This window comes from Cherax quadricarinatus, chromosome 47 (assembly GCF_038502225.1).
Source record: "Cherax quadricarinatus isolate ZL_2023a chromosome 47, ASM3850222v1, whole genome shotgun sequence".
Classification (NCBI taxonomy): domain Eukaryota; kingdom Metazoa; phylum Arthropoda; class Malacostraca; order Decapoda; family Parastacidae; genus Cherax; species Cherax quadricarinatus.
In genome coordinates, this window is record NC_091338.1 from 28,622,750 (window position 1) to 28,641,271 (window position 18,522).

Sequence of the window (18,522 nt, forward strand, 5' to 3'; positions counted from 1 at the left end):
ACAGAACACAGAGTAGTCGTCAACAGAGTAAAGTCCGAGGCAGCTACGGTGAAAAGCTCTGTTCCACAAGGCACAGTACTAGCTCCCATCTTGTTCCTCATCCTCATATCCGACATAGACAAGGATGTCAGCCACAGCACCGTGTCTTCCTTTGCAGATGACACCCGAATCTGCATGACAGTGTCTTCCATTGCAGACACTGCAAGGCTCCAGGCGGACATCAACCAAATCTTTCAGTGGGCTGCAGAAAACAATATGAAGTTCAACGATGAGAAGTTTCAATTACTCAGATATGGTAAACATGAGGAAATTAAATCTTCAGAGTACAAAAATTCTGGCCACAAAATAGAGCGAAACACCAACGTCAAAGACCTGGGAGTGATTATGTCGGAGGATCTCACCTTCAAGGACCATAACATTGTATCAATCGCATCTGCTAGAAAAATGACAGGATGGATAATGAGAACCTTCAAAACTAGGGAGGCCAAGCCCATGATGACACTCTTCAGGTCACTTGTTCTATCTAGGCTGGAATATTGCTGCACTCTAACAGCACCTTTCAAGGCAGGTGAAATTGCCGACCTAGAAAATGTACAGAGAACTTTCACGGCGCGCATAACGGAGATAAAACACCTCAATTACTGGGAGCGCTTGAGGTTTCTAAACCTGTATTCCCTGGAACGCAGGAGGGAGAGATACATGATTATATACACCTGGAAAATCCTAGAGGGACTAGTACCGAACTTGCACACGAAAATCACTCACTACGAAAGCAAAAGACTTGGCAGACGATGCACCATCCCCCCAATGAAAAGCAGTGGTGTCACTAGCACGTTAAGAGACCATACAATAAGTGTCAGGAGCCCGAGACTGTTCAATGAAATTTGAGTCTATTATCGAGGTGGATTCCTAAGAATTGTGGTTTCCTAAGACATTGTAGTTAAAGACAGTTATGTTGTTGTTGGCTCTGAGAAGTGTCTTTGATTGTTCTGCTGTGTAGTAATTACAGCTACTGTTTGATTCACTGAACTCATTAGATAAGAGGTTGGTATCAGGATCAATGTTTGTTATCATAAGATTTATAGTGAGTCTATAGTTAGAATTAAGTATAAGACAAAGTAAATATTCTGAAGCTAAAAAATAGCACCTGAATTATTTTAACAAATGTAAATATATGAGCTAAGGTAGTTCTTTAAAGCTAAAATAAAGAAGACAATATAAAAGGGACTAAAATAAGTGGTGGTAAACAAATAAAGTGGTAATGAAATAAATGAGCTTGGGAAAATAATGGCAAAATAGTGAACTTATTACACTTTAGCACCTGAGAATAGTACCTTGATTATTTTAACAATTGTGAATATATGAACTAAGGTAGTTATGTAAAGCTACAATAAAGCTAAAATAAAGGGGAAATATATAAGGGACTAAATTAAGTATTGGTTAACAAAGTTAAATGGACAGATAGAAACTAAGATATGATATTGATTTGGGAGTAAGATCTGATTTGTTATATATAATAAGTTGAGCAATTAATTGCACAATAAAAGTAAAAAAATATGAGGCAGTTGATACTAGGTAACAAAAGATAGTTTAGGGACTCGCAAAATAATGCAATTGGAATATACACTAATTGTACACACAATATAAAAGGGACTAAAAAAGAAGTGATAAACAGAATTAAAAAGACAGGTAGTTAGTTTTTAGTTTAATATCTTTATTATGCACCCCATACCCATCCTGTGGGTGGTAGTCACCCCATACCCATCCTGTGGGTGGTAGTCACCCCATACCCATCCTGTGGGTGGTAGTCACCCCATACCCATCCTGTGGGTGGTAGTAACTCCATACCCATCCTGTGCTTAGTAGTCACACCCCATACCCATCCTGTGGGTGGTAGTCACCCCATACCCATCCTGTGGGTGGTAGTCACCCCATACCCATCCTGTGGGTGGTAGTCACCCCATACCCATCCTGTGGGTGGTAGTCACCCCATACCCATCCTGTGGGTGGTAGTCACCTCATACCCATCCTGTGGGTGGTAGTCACCCCATACCCATCCTGTGGGTGGTAGTCACCACATACCCATCCTGTGGGTGGTAGTCACCCCATACCCATCCTGTGGGTGGTAGTCACCCCATACCCATCCTGTGGGTGGTAGTCACCCCATACCCATCCTGTGGGTGGTAGTCACCCCATACCCCCCCTGTGGGTGGTAGTCACCCCATACCCATCCTGTGGGTGGTAGTCACCCCATACCCATCCTGTGGGTGGTAGTCACCCCATACCCATCCTGTGGGTGGTAGTCACCCCATACCCATCCTGTGGGTGGTAGTCACCCCATTCCCATCCTGTGGGTGGTAGTCACCACATACCCATTATGTGGGTGGTAGTCACCCAATACCCATCCTGTGGGTGGTAGTCACCCCATACCCATCCTGTGGGTGGTAGTCACCACATACCCATCCTGTGGGTGGTAGTCACCCCATACCCATCCTGTGGGTGGTAGTCACCCCATACCCATCCTGTGGGTGGTAGTCACCCCATACCCATCCTGTGGGTGGTAGTCACCTCATACCCATCCTGTGGGTGGTAGTCACCCCATACCCATCCTGTGGGTGGTAGTCACCCCATACCCATCCTGTGGGTGGTAGTCACCCCATACCCATCCTGTGGGTGGTAGTCACCCCATACCCATCCTGTGGGTGGTAGTCACCCCATACCCATCCTGTGGGTGGTAGTCACCTCATACCCATCCTGTGGGTGGTAGTCACCCCTTACCCATCCTGTGGGTGGTAGTCACCCCATACCCATCCTGTGGGTGGTAGTCACCCCATACCAATCCTGTGGGTGGTAGTCACCTCATACCCATCCTGTGGGTGGTAGTCACCCCATACCCATCCTGTAAGTGGTAGTCACACCTTACCCATCCTGTGGGTGGTAGTCACCCCATACCCATCCAGTGGGTGGTAGTCATCTCATACCCATCCTGTGGGATGTAGTCACCTCATACCCATCCTGTGGGTGGTAGTCACCCCATACCCATCCTGTGGGTGGTAGTCACCCCATACCCATCCTGTGGGTGGTAGTCACCCCATACCCATCCAGTGGGTGGTAGTCACCTCATACCCATCCTGTGGCTGGTAGTCACCCCATACCCATCCTGTGGGTGGTAGTCACCCTATATCCATCCTGTGGGTGGTAGTCACCTGTGAAGGCTTACTCAGCCCTGTAACAACTTCAGACAGTATTACTCAGGCTGGCTCCTCCTCAGGAAAATTAATGAATAGAAAAAGAAATAATAATTCACAAAGATAAACACTATTTATTAAATCAAACATAAAACAACAAAACATGAAAGGTATATCCTATTTGAAAGAAAAATGAAAAATGAAATGAATAAAATAACATTTGAACTCAACACTAATATCTACAATGGTGTCTGGTGTTGGTGACACTGTTGTTGAAACCGTAGCCGTTGCTGATGATAAGGGGGGGGGTCGCAGGTGTTGGTGACCATCCACTGGCTAGTTCTTCACAGTATACCAGTGAGTATTCTATCCCGAAGACAGGAAAGCAGGTTCTTTACCGCTGCAATGCTGTGGAGTTACGTCCTGCAATTTCATACAGGTGCACAGGTAGTGAGATCAAATTGGCGAAGTCTCTGGACGTTAGTCCTACTCCTGTTCTGCTCGTTGATTGCCAGGTGACCCTCTCTGACATCCAAGCTGGAAAGATAGACAGGTTACCCACTGCTTATATAATCACTCTTCATGGTAGTGTACAATATTCAAAAGACGTGGTGATTATTACAACAGTCAACCTAGAGCAAGACTGAAAGGACTAAGTTTATTATTGGTCAAAAGTGAAGCTTTCAACCAATAAATCCACTAGAATACAAGGCAGGCATGTACTTACAGTAGAGTTGGGAGCTGTGAGTCTAGTGATTTACTGTTTAACCAGAGCCCCACACGTCACCTTTCGGGGGGGGGGAAGAGGGAGGGGACGGGATAGCGGGAGCTAGACTGACCCTACCTTAACAAGTAGCCGGCAGACAAACTATCAATTTCAGGGAGGGGGAGAAAAGGCGGGAAAAACGGGAGCGTGACTTACCCTACCTTAACTAGTAGCCGGCAGACAAACTATCAATTTCAGGGAGGGGGAGAAAAGGCGGGAAAAACGGGAGCGTGACTTGCCCTACCTTAACTAGAAGCCAGCAGTGAAACTACTGATACTATATATATTCCCTCTATACCTATCTATTGAACTTTTCCCTCACACTCCCCCATGCCAAGACTTATAGTCAAGGAGTATAAGAAGAATAGGCGAGGAAAAAGTTCTAACATGTGGAAGTCGTGTAAGGCAACAAATCTTCTACTGACTGTCACGACTTAACCAGTCAGAGAAATAATTGGATGAACCATTGATATACACAATATGGAACTTAAAAGCCTGGAGTGCCAATGTCCACCTCAAGAGGCGACTGTTGGTTCCCTTAAAAGTTTCTAGGTATATCAAAGGTTTGTGGTCCATTTCCAAAATGAATTCTTTTCCCAACAAATAAAATTTAAGTTTGGAGATACCCCACACAAGGGCTAAACATTCCTTTTCTATTGTGGAGTATCTTGTTTCTGCGGGAAGGAGTTTCCGGCTTAGGAAGCATACAGGGAAGGGAGTACCATCATGGTATTGTAGTAACACCGCACCTAAGCCAGAATTGGAGGCATCAGTTCTCAAACAAAATGTTTTATTAATATCAGGAATCTTAAGTATAGGGTCCTTCGAAAAGATACTTTTAATCTCATTAAACTTATCTCGAGCTACGTCGGAAAGTTCAAGAGGTTCCTTCACAGACTTTTTAAGGAAGTCCGATAAGATGCCTGTAAGATCAGCAAGATTCGGGATAAACCGTGCATAAAAATTTACAGAACCAAGAAAGCTACGCATGAGTTTCTTGGTTTTGGGGAATTTAAATTCTAATAAAGCTTTGATCTTACTGGGGAGAGGCTGCAGAGAGTTATTAGAAAGTATCAGTCCAAGATATCTAATCTTGTTATACCCAAGGAAGCATTTCTTCGGCTTGGCAGTGAGGCCATGTGAGCGTAACCTACGCAAAACTGATGTTAATGTTTGGATATGTTCGCCCCACGTAGATGTCATTACGTAAATGTTATCAAAATAAACTGAAACATTTGGCATATTACCCAAGACCTTTCTCATCAGTCTCACGTAGGTAGCACAGGCAGTTACCAAACCGAAGGGCATAGTTCTATACTGCATCAGTCCTTGGTGTGTAGGAAAAGCAGTGTACTGCTTAGAAGAAGGATCTAACATTACTTGATGATATGCCTGCGCAATATCAATCTCTGAAAAGAAGGAAGCGTCATAAAATTTGTGTAGATCGCTATCTATTAAGGGCATAGGCTCAGCATCCCACCGAGTTATAGCATTAAGGCCTCTGAAATCAATAGCAAGTCTATATGAATTATCCTCCTTCTTAACCATGACTACTGGTGAACAATATGAAGATACTGAAGGTTCAATGATCTTTAGTTTTAATAATTTGTCTACCTCTCGGTCAAATGCATCCCTAAGGTGAACTGGAACTGGGTATAATTTCCGTTTGATAGGATTGTCCGTCAGTAAATCAATCTTATGGATTACCGTGGAGGTAACACCTGGAATATCAGTAAAGACGTCTGAAAAGTTACTCACACATTGAAGTAGTTCATGTCTCTTATGGTCATCCAAAGATTCATTAATATTAATGGTGGTTGCGTCCGAGTGGTCAAGAGTCACCAAGTCATGTAGTTCTTCATCATAGTCTAAGTTAGAGGTGTCAATTACGCACACTTTACATTCTTCAGTTGTCTTATCAAGTTCGTGTGGAAAAACTAAGTCAAAGTTGTTAAGGCAGTTAACTGAATTTCTTCGGTAATATTTCTTAAGGATGTTGATATGATAAAGCTTAGGTTTCCCCTTGACTTCTATGAGGTAATCAACTTTCCACAAATTTTTAATACTTTATATGGACCTTTCCATGCTACTAATAATTTATTTGACTTAATCGGCAAAAGTACAAGAACTTCATCCCCTACGTTAAAACTTCTCCTCTGACTTTTGGAGTCAAAATAGGTTTTGTACTGGTCCATTGACAAGCTTAGGTTTTTCGAAACTATGTCAGAGGTCTCCTCAAGTTTGGATCTAAGGTCAAGGAGAAACTGGTAAGAAGACTGAACCTCAGCATTTACCTCCTCATTAGTCCATAAGTCATGAAGGATGGACAGTGGACCTCTGGCCTGTCTACCATAGAGAAGTTCAAAAGGTGAAAACCCCAAAGAGTCACTGGGAACTTCCCTCATGGCAAACAAAGCACAGGGTAGGTAACGATGCCACTCCTTAGGTTTAAGGGAGCAAAGTTTCCTTAAAATGGACTTGAGAATCGAATGCTGGCGCTCAATCCTCCCATTACAGCTGGGATGATAGGGTGTGGTGAAGAGAGGCTTCACTCCCAGAAGTTGGTATAGGTGTTGCATTAAGTCAGATGTGAATTGTGTCCCACGGTCAGACAAAATTTCTCTGGGGATGCCCACTCTGGAGAAGATGGACAAAAGGGCTTCAGCCACCTCTGTAGTAGTTATGGTCTTTAAGGGTATGGCTTCAGGGAAACTCGAAGCATAATCAACCAATGTTAATTAATATATATCTATGTCCCCCAGATGAAAGTGGAGATAAAGGACCAACGATGTCAATAGCTACTCCTTCAAACGGTACCGTAAAGATAGGCATTTTGACCATAGGTACTCGCCTGGTACCTCGGGAGGATGACAGTTGGCAAACTTTACACGATCTACAATAGTTAGTGACATCTGAGGACATTTTAGGCCAAAAATAGGTTTCCCTAATTTTATTTAAAGTTTTACTTTGCGAGAAATGTCCGGCTACTGGCAGGTCATGAGCCATTTTAAGAACAGTCTCTCTGCATTGACTTGGAACAACTAAGATGGAATAGTCTATCTCATCTGAATTTAATTTGAATACTGACTTGTACAAGATACCTTTTATATATTCAAATTTATATGAAAAGTTTTTCCTTTGGATAACTTGATTTTGTTTAGCGGCATTATGGCAATTCTGAAGAGAAGGGCAATTACGTTGTAACTTGACAAAGGAGTCCTTTGATATATCTAAAGGCTTAAAGTCAGGGAAAATCAAAGGATGGACAGTAGGAGAAGCCTGGGCTTTGGACTGAGCCCTAGTCAAGACATTTATGGTATCGGAGGTGATATCTTCACTTTCATCTAACAAGTGAACCGGTGATCCTACTACCTCGCTTTCGAGAGTAGTATCACTGGTTTTTAATCCCACATGAATCTCACGAGACATTGTCTCATCTGAACTTTCGAGGGGCTTCTCTGACTCCACAGGAAGAGGATCTGAAACACTTATATCCATCTTTGGTGATGAAAGGTCAACCTCAGAAGGAAGAATGGCACCTTTTACATTACCTATTAGTACGGAGCAAGAAGTGATGGGAGCTAGTACGGCTTCAGACCAACCTGTGAACCATTTAGACCTAATGTAACAACGGATGGTAGGAAAAGTGTCCGTACGGCCCAAGTAGTCTGAAAGTATAGCAGAGGAATGAGTTTCTTTAAGGTTAGGGAACAGCTTATCAGAAATGACTATACATGTGCATCCAGTGTCTCGTAAAATGGTAGATACATTATGTCCATTAACTGTTCCTGAACAGAAGGGTGCTTGGTCATTACAGTCTTTAAAACATCTTCCAACTTTTTGGACCTTCTTAGAAGGACAATCTGGACGTTTATGTCCCTTAACACCACACAAATGACAAACAGGAATAAAAGAAGTCATTTTACTTTCCACTAGAGGCTTTGATTTCTTAAGGTCTGATGAACCCTTGCCCTTAGGGTTCGATCCCTTTAGGTCTTTATAGGAATTGTGAGCCTCAGCATACAGGTCAGCAGCCTCAGCAACTTCCTCAGCTTTAATCAGGTTACGTTCTCTGATGAATGTTCGTATCTGGTGGGGAAGAGCCGTCAGGAACTGGTCAGCAACCATGAAGTCTCGAAGAGATTCATAACTATGATCAATTCCTGAACTCTCTATCCAAAAGTCGAACAAACGAAAGAGTGTTACCTGTAACTGTTGAAAGTTCTGGCCAGGCTGTAAGGTGGTATACCTGAAATCTTTCCTGTAAGAATTTGTGGTTTTTTGATATGCTTTAAGGATTGCCTTCTTCAGTAGGTTATAATTACATATGATATCCTGCGACAAAGTTGCATAGATATTTAAGGCTGTACCAGAAAATAACATTCCTAACCTGGTAGCCCAGGTGTCAGCAGGCCATTCACAGAGGGTAGCGGTATTTTCAAACCTGATAATGTATGAAGTAATGTCTTCCCCCTCTGTGAAGGGAGGTAAATTAGGTGTTGGAATATGTGCACTAGCTGCACGTTGTTCCATTACTCCTTCCTCTAATTGTTGTTGTGTAAAAGTTAACTTTTTATTCTCTAATTCAAGGCGGGATTTTTCGAGCTCGCGATCCTTTTCTCTCTATTAACTCATGTTCTCTAGCTTTTTCCTCAACTTCTCTATCCCTTGCTCTTTCCTCAAGTTCTCTTAATTTAACCTGTTCTTCACGTACTCTAGCTCTTTCCTCACGATCAAGTCTATCACGCTCTTTTTGGTCTTCTCGCTCTCTTTCTGTCTTTCTCGGATTTCTCTCTCAATTCTCTCTTTCTCCTTTTTCTCTTCTCTTTCTATTCTCTCTCTCTCCTTTTCTTCTTCTCTTTCCCTTTCTAACTGTCTTTCTTCTCTCTCAATTCTCTCTCTTTCAAGTCTTTCCTGGATCTTAGCACTAATGAAAGATTCTAAATTTTTCCCTGTTATTCCTAACTTACTTCCAGCATTCATCCAAAACTGGTATTCATCCATGCTTGAAAGAATAACTTAAACTATCAGGGGAACTGAAACGGGTATTAAAGAAAACGGAGGGTTCAATTCCTGCTCCGCTCAAACTGTAAATAAACCAGAGGGCTCGATCCCTGCTTCAATTAAACAATATGTATTAACGAAAACGAAGGGTTCAATGCCGGCTCTGAGCAAACAGTAAGTAGAATGGGGTCTTTTGACCATCCAATCTTCTCACCAACAAATCAAGAGTGTCCTATGACAGTTCCCTTGATACAATAAAGAGCTCAATGAAACAAGTTGTCACTGGAAAATCTCGGGTCCCTAGAGTCTAATCCTCCAAAGTGTTTCAAGCTCCAAAAAGGTGGCAGAATTAAATATTATATCCTGCCTGACTTGACTTACAATAAATTGAGACTATAACAATCACCAAATCTCTCAAATACCTGTACTGTAGTCCTACCATAGAGAATGATTACTCATGGCTGGTGGTAACCGTCTGTGGTATGCAGCATTGAAGTTCCAATGGTAGATTCGAGATGGTGTTGAATCTTGATTCAGTAGAGTTTATCCTGGCAAGGTCGCCACTTGTGAAGGCTTACTCAGCCATGTAACAACTTCAGACAGTATTACTCAGGCTGGCTCCTCCTCAGGAAAATTAATGAATAGAAAAAGAAATAATAATTCACAAAGATAAACACTATTAAATCAAACATAAAACAACAAAACATGAAAGGTATATCCTATTTGAAAGAAAAATGAAAAATGAAATTAATAAAATAACATTTGAACTCAACACTAATATCTACAATGGTGTCTGGTGTTGGTGACACTGTTGAAACTGTAGCCGTTGCTGATGATAAGAGGGGGGGGGTCGCAGGTGTTGGTGACCATCCACTGGCTAGTTCTTCACAGTATACCAGTGAGTATTCTATCCCAAAGACAGGAAAGCAGGTTCTTTACCGCTGCAATGCTGTGGAGTTACGTCCTGCAATTTCATACAGGTGCACAGGTAGTGAGATCAAATTGGCAAAGTCTCTGTACGTTAGTCCTACTCCTGTTCTGCTCGTTGATTGCCAGGTGACCCTCTCTGACATCCAAGCTGGAAAGATAGACAGGTTACCCACTGCTTAAATAATCACTCTTCATGGTACAATATTCAAAAGACGTGGTGATTATTACAACAGTCACGCTGTGTCAGGGTGCCTCATTGTGCTCCGCGTTTTCGGGTGTTTTCACGGTGGCTCTTTACGTGCTAGAATTGTAATTTGTGTCATCAATCCTATACGATACATCCCTCTAGCGCCTGGAACCAATCTTGGGCGGAAAACATTATATACCGAGTCAAAAAAGGAGAATTAGTGTGCATACCTAGCAGAGTTTACTGCCAGAGGGGAATCATAGGCCTGTGTCCCGTGTGAAAAAAATAATTGAACTTTGTGTCAGAGGAAAGAAAGTCTCCCTAATAACATTGAGTATACATAGTGTATAGTGTATACTATAGTGGCTCCCTAGTATATTGATGATAAAGGCTAAAGTGTCATTTGAAAACAGGTGAATTTGTAAATGAAGTGATAAGCCTATAGAGGCAGGTGCCAGAAGTCGCCAGAATCTTACCACAGGTCAGCTGTTTTTAATAATCTTCCTGGCCTGCTAGTGTACTCGCATATAATCTAGTGATACCAGTGAATAGCAGAATACAGTGCTGTAGTAGCAACTAACCAGTATTATAATGGTACTTAGTGGAGTGGAGTGACTTTCATTAGTTTCTTTTCTTGAAATACCAGACGTTACTGTGAATTTCATATAACCTGTAGTTACCAGCGGTCGCAATATACACAACGAGAAGCAATTACTACAGAAAAAGCATCCTTCCTCCAACATTTGCACCAGTCAACTATAGTGATAATATAGCATTTATTGTGGTGGAGACCGAAAAAAAATAGAAAAGCTAGATACAGCGATTGATAAACAAGGGTGGAGGTCGACCGTTCGTCATTGTAGGAGTGCCAGCAGTCACCGGCTCTTCAACACGCAAATTATACTTTTGTATCAATCAAATCACATATTACACGGGTAGATAATTTCCAGTAGATACTTCATGTGTTAGCTCAAATCACCGACCAGTATGTTTTAAATAAGTGACCCACTGCTCAGATCAGATAGACTGGTCCGAACCCTTGACTGGTCCGAACCCTGGACTGGTTTCAAACGGTTTCGTTGTGCACTACCTAGCAGGTTATTAATAGAATTTTCAAGAGGTTGCTAGTAGAATTGCAGTAAATCAACCATTCAAATCATTATGAAGCTGTGTGTAGTCTGTGGTCAGTCAAACAAACGGGCTTCCACATGCATAAATTGTCATTTTTGTGGAAATTGGTGTCACGCCCCTTGTGCAGGTATCCAAGAACTAGCTACAAGCAGTATTAATACAGGGAAGTGTTTTTGGGTATGCCCAAATGAGATAAATCTGTGGACTAAAATCACAAGGGTATTAAAAGAGGTCAACATCAAAGCTGCTTTCATAGAAAACCTGGAAGCTTTCTACAACAGATGGGAACATAAAAAGTCTGGGCTGAATTGTACTGCCCTTGATACTGGCCATGTAGTCAGAAACTGTAAGGCTGGAGATGATGTCCTGGTAGTCAGTAAATGGGGGGCTGATAGTGCTGTCCTGGGAGACAGTAATGGTGAAGCTGGAGATTTTGTCCAGGTAGTCTGGAATTATATGCAGGAAGGAATACATAAATGACCTCATAGGGGACAGGAGCCATAGTAGGGAAACAAGTGTAGTCAAAGATAAGATAAAACCAATATTGCAAACTAGAAATACCGCAGGAAATAGCAAACAAGAGGACTCCACTAGCAATAGTGAGGATATATTACCAAAAACAACTGGTGGGAGCTCCATTGTTGGTGCTAGGGAGGATAGAAGTAAGACAGGGAAACATGCACCAACAGGGAATACAGTCACAGAAACCCAAGGCAAACGGAAACCAAGCCTGTGCACATACTATGCACTCGGTATCTGCTGGCATGGGAAATCTGGAAAAACAGATGGGACGTGCAACTATGACCACCCTAGAAAATGCCATACCCATATGACAACAGGAAAATGCAAACTCCCTTCCTGTAAGCTTTTTCACCCTGAACTGTGTACCTCTTCAGTACAGGAAAGACTGTGCTATAACTTAAACTGCCAGGCACACAATCTAAAGGGGACAAAAAGATACAAAACATCCGGGCCATGGGAAAACCTGGGTAGCCACAGCCACTCAAGAGGGAGAGGTTTTTTAGTGCCAGGAAGGAAAAAAGACTGGCAGGAAATGGCAGAAATCGTACACCAAATCCAGTCATTCCTGGAGTGGAACCACAGTTTTTAGCAAGCCGCTAACCAGACTGAGAGTCGAAGATCAAAATGAATTTTTTATGAGAGAGCCACAAAATTTGATTAACACAAGCCTATCCGATGTTATCCTGACGCCAAATGACTTCGAACAGGCGATAAATGACATGCCCATGCACTCTGCCCGAGGGCCAGACTCATGGAACTCTGTGTTCATCAAGAACTGCAAGAAGCCCCTATCACGAGCCTTTTCCATCCTATGGAGAGGGAGCATGGACACGGGGGTCGTCCCACAGTTACTAAAAACAACAGACATAGCCCCACTCCACAAAGGGGGCAGTAAAGCAACAGCAAAGAACTACAGACCAATAGCACTAACATCCCATATCATAAAAATCTTTGAAAGGGTCCTAAGAAGCAAGATCACCACGCATCTAGAAACCCATCAGTTACACAACCCAGGGCAACATGGGTTTAGAACAGGTCGCTCCTGTCTGTCTCAACTATTGGACCACTACGACAAGGTCCTAAATGCACTAGAAGACAAAAAGAATGCAGATGTAATATATACAGACTTTGCAAAAGCCTTCGACAAGTGTGACCATGGCGTAATAGCGCACAAAATGCGTGCTAAAGGAATAACAGGAAAAGTCGGTCGATGGATCTATAATTTCCTCACTAACAGAACACAGAGAGTAGTCGTCAACAGAGTAAAGTCCGAGGCAGCTACGGTGAAAAGCTCTGTTCCACAAGGCACAGTACTCGCTCCCATCTTGTTCCTCATCCTTATATCCGACATAGACAAGGATGTCAGCCACAGCACCGTGTCTTCCTTTGCAGATGACACCCGAATCTGCATGACAGTGTCTTCCATTGCAGACACTGCAAAGCTCCAGGCAGACATCAACCAAATCTTTCAGTGGGCTGCAGAAAACAATATGAAGTTCAACGATGAGAAATTTCAATTACTCAGATATGGTAAACATGAGGAAATTAAATCGTCATCAGAGTACAAAACAAACTCTGGCCACAAAATAGAGCGAAACACCAACGTCAAAGACCTGGGAGTGATCATGTCGGAGGATCTCACCTTCAAGGACCATAACATTGTATCAATCGCATCTGCTAGAAAAATGACAGGATGGATAATGAGAACCTTCAAAACTAGGGAGGCCAAGCCCATGATGACACTCTTCAGGTCACTTGTTCTATCTAGGCTGGAATATTGCTGCACACTTACAGCACCTTTCAAGGCAGGTGAAATTGCCGACCTAGAAAATGTACAGAGAACTTTCACGGCGCGCATAACGGAGATAAAACACCTCAATTATTGGGAGCGCTTGAGGTTCCTAAACCTGTATTCCCTGGAACGCAGGAGGGAGAGATACATGATTATATACACCTGGAAAATCCTAGAGGGACTAGTACCGAACTTGCACACGAAAATCACTCATTACGAAAGCAAAAGACTTGGCAGACGATGCACCATCCCCCCAATGAAAAGCAGGGGTGTCACTAGCACGTTAAGAGACCATACAATAAGTGTCAGGGGCCCAAGACTGTTCAACTGCCTCCCAGCACACATAAGGGGGATTACCAACAGACCCCTGGCAGTCTTCAAGCTGGCACTGGACAAGCACCTAAAGTCAGTTCCGGATCAGCCGGGCTGTAGCTCGTATGTTGGTTTGCGTGCAGCCAGCAGCAACAGCCTGGTTGATCAGGCTCTGATCCACCAGGAGGCCTGGTCTCAGACCGGGCCGCGGGGGCGTTGACCCCCGGAACTCTCTCCAGGTAAACTCCAGGTCCAGGTAAACAGTCGATGGCCTCCACTCCAAACCAACAGATACAGATACTAATGCCGGAAAAAAAATCCCCCCCCAGTACCAACAATACCACCAGTCCGATATCATTCTTCTTTGCAAATATACAGGGTCTAAAGCCAGCAACAAACAAAATACCTTTCATCCGTGGACTGCTTGCAGAGGCAAAGGCAATGTTCGCGGCTTTCACTGAGACCCACAAAGGATCACTTGGACAACGAAATATGGATCCCAGGTTACAACTTATACAGATGTGACAGAGTGAACAGGCAAAAGGGGGAGGTTGGCCTGTACATTGCAGAGTCACTTGTTTGCACAGAACTGCTAAATGCCTCAAATGATGTAGTGGAAGTTTTAGCAGTAAAGGTCGAGAACCAAAACCTAGTCATTGTGGTAATCTACAAGCCTCCGGATGCAACATCCCAGCAATTCCAGGAACAGCTGTTAAAAATTGACCATTTTCTGGAAAACCTTCCAGCTCCTGCTCCAAACATCTTGCTCCTGGGGGATTTCAACTTAAGGCACCTAAAATGGAGGAATATAGCAAATAATATTGTTGCAGTAATAACACCAGGAGGCAGCTCTGATGAAAACTCACACTCACACGAGCTTTTAAATCTCAGCACAAAATTCAATTTAAACCAGCAAATAATAGAGCCTACTAGACTGGAGAATACACTAGACCTTATCTTCACTAATAATGATGATCTTATAAGAAATGTCACCATATCAAAAACAATACTCAGATCACAACATAATTGAGGTTCAGACATGTTTGCGTGGAGCCCCAGACCGACAAAATGAGACTAGTCACGAGGGAGCATTCACCAAATTCAACTTCAATAACAAAAACAAAGTGGGACCAAGTAAACCAAGTCCTAACCGATATAAGCTGGGAAGATATACTAAGCAACACAGACCCAAACTTATGCCTAGAACAGATTAACTCGGTGGCACTCGATGTATGCACAAGGCTTATTCCTCTAAGAAAAAGGAGTAGATGTAAAACGGAAAGAGACAGGCGCTCCCTCTACAGGCGACGGAAAAGAATAACAGAGCGGCTAAAAGAGGTCAATATATCTGAAATGCGTAGGGAGACACTGGTCAGAGAAATAGCAAGCATCGAACTTAAGCTAAAAGAATCCTTTAGGAGTCAGGAATCGCGGGAAGAACTAAAAGCCATAAATGAAATAGAAAGAAACCCAAAGTATTTCTTCTATGCCAAATCAAAATCGAGAACAACGTCCAGTATTGGGCCCCTACTTAAACAAGATGGGTCCTACACGGATGACAGCAAGGAAATGAGTGAGCTACTCAAGTCCCAATATGACTCAGTTTTTAGCAAGCCGCTAACCAGACTGAGAGTCGAAGATCAAAATGAATTTATGAGAGCCACAAAATTTGATGAACACAAGCCTATCCGATGTTATCCTGACGCCAAATGACTTCGAACAGGCGATAAATGACATGCCCATGCACTCTGCCCCAGGGCCAGACTCTTGGAACTCTGTGCATCAAGAACTGCAAGAAGCCCCTATCACGAGCCTTTTCCATCCTATGGAGAGGGAGCATAGACACGGGGGTCGTCCCTCAGTTACTAAAAACAACAGACATAGCCCCACTCCACAAAGGGGGCAGTAAAGCAACAGCAAAGAACTACAGACCAATAGCACTAACATCCCATATCATAAAAATCTTTGAAAGGGTCCTAAGAAGCAAGATCACCACCCATCTAGAAACCTATCAGTTACACAACCCAGGGCAACATGGGTTTAGAACAGGTCGCTCTTGTCTGTCTCAACTATTGGATCACTACGACAAGGTTCTAAATGCACTAGAATACAAAAAGAATGCAGATGTAATATATACAGACTTTGCAAAAGCCTTCAACAAGTGTGACCATGGCGTAATAGCGAACAAAATGCGTGCTAAAGGAATAACAAAAAGTCGGTCGATGGATCTATAATTTCCTCACTAACAGAACACAGAGAGTAGTCGTCAACAGAGTAAAGTCCGAGGCAGCTACGGTGAAAAGCTCTGTTCCACAAGGCACAGTACTCGCTCCCATCTTGTTCCTCATCCTCATATCCGACATAGACAAGGTTGTCAGCCACAGCACCGTGTCTTCCTTTGCAGATGACACCCGAATCTGCATGACAGTGTCTTCCATTGCAGACACTGCAAAGCTCCAGGCGGACATCAACCAAATCTTTCAGTGGGCTGCAGAAAACAATGTGAAGTTCAACGATGAGAAATTTCAATTAATCAGATATGGTAAACATGAGGAAATTAAATCTTCATCAGAGTACAAAAATTCTGGCCACAAAATAGAGCGAAACACCAACGTCAAAGACCTGGGAGTGATCATGTCGGAGGATCTCTCCTTCAAGGACCATAACATTGTATCAATCACATCTGCTAGAAAAATGACAGGATGGATAATGAGAACCTTCAAAACTAGGGAGGCCAAGCCCATGATGACACTCTTCAGGTCACTTGTTCTACCTAGGCTGGAATATTGCTGCACACTAGCAGCACCTTTCAAGGCAGGTGAAATTGCCGACCTAGAAAATGTACAGAGAACTTTCACGGCGCGCATAACGGAGATAAAACACCTCAATTATTGGGAGCGCTTGAGGTTCCTAAACCTGTATTCCCTGGAACGCAGGAGGGAGAGATACATGATTATATACACCTGGAAAATCCCAGAGGGACTAGTACCGAACTTGCACACGAAAATCACCCACTACGAAAGCAAAAGACTTGGCAGACGATGCACCATCCCCACAATGAAAAGCAGGTGTGTCACTAGCACGTTAAGAGACCATACAATAAGTGTCAGGGGCCCGAGACTGTTCAACTGCCTCCCAGCACACATAAGGGGGATTACCAACAGACCCCTGGCAGTCTTCAAGCTGGCACTGGACAAGCACCTAAAGTCAGTTCCGGATCAGCCGGGCTGTGGCTCGTACGTTGGTTTGCGTGCAGCCAGCAGCAACAGCCTGGTTGATCAGGCTCTGATCCACCAGGAGGCCTGGTCACAGACCGGGCCGCAGGGGCGTTGACCCCCGGATCTCTCTCCAGGTAAACTCCAGGTAAACTCCAGAGCAAGACTGAAAGGACTAAGTTTATTATTGGTCAAAAGTGAAGCTTTCAACCAATAAATCCACTAGAATACAAGGCAGGCATGTACTTACAGTGGAGTTGGGAGCTGTGAGTCTAGTGATTTACTGTTTGACCAGAGCCCCACACGTCACCTTTCGGGGAAGGGGGGTAAGAGGGAGGGGAAGGGATAGCGGGAGCTAGACTGACCCTACCTTAACAAGTAGCCGGCAGACAAACTATCAATTTCAGGGAGGGGGAGAAAAGGCGGGAAAAACGAGAGATTAACTTACCCTACCTTAACTAGAAGCCGGCAGACAAACTATCAATTTCAGGGAGGGGGAGAAAAGGCGGGAAAAACGGGAGCTAGACTGACCCTACCTTAACTAGTAGCCGGCAGACAAACTATCAATTTCAGGGAGGGGGAGAAAAGGCGGGAAAAACGAGAGATTAACTTACCCTACCTTAACTAGAAGCCGGCAGACAAACTATCAATTTCAGGGAGGGGGAGAAAAGGTGGGAAAAACGAGAGATTAACTTACCCTACCTTAACTAGAAGCCGGCAGACAAACTATCAATTTCAGGGAGGGGAAGAAAAGGCGGGAAAAACGAGAGATTGACTTACCCTACATTAACTAGAAGCCGGCAGACAAACTATCAATTTCAGGGAGGATGAGAAAAGGTGGGAAAAACGGGAGATTGACTTACCCTACCTTAACTAGAAGCCGGCAGACAAACTATCAATTTCAGGGAGGGGGAGAAAAGGTGGGAAAAACGGGAGATTGACTTACCCTACCTTAACTAGAAGCTGGCAGACAAACTATCAATTTCAGGGAGGGGGAGAAAAGGTGGGAAAAACGGGAGATTGACTTACCCTACCTTAACTAGAAGCCGGCAGACAAACTATCAATTTCAGGGAGGGGGAGAAAAGGTGGGAAAAACGGGAGATTGACTTACCCTACCTTAACTAGAAGCTGGCAGACAAACTATCAATTTCAGGGAGGGGGAGAAAAGGTGGGAAAAACGGGAGATTGACTTACCCTACCTTAACTAGAAGCTGGCAGACAAACTATCAATTTCAGGGAGGGGGAGAAAAGGTGGGAAAAACGGGAGATTGACTTACCCTACCTTAACTAGAAGCTGGCAGACAAACTATCAATTTCAGGGAGGTGGAGAAAAGGTGGGAAAAACGGGAGATTGACTTACCCTACCTTAACTAGAAGCTGGCAGACAAACTATCAATTTCAGGGAGGGGGAGAAAAGGTGGGAAAAACGAGAGATTAACTTACCCTACCTTAACTAGAAGCCGGCAGACAAACT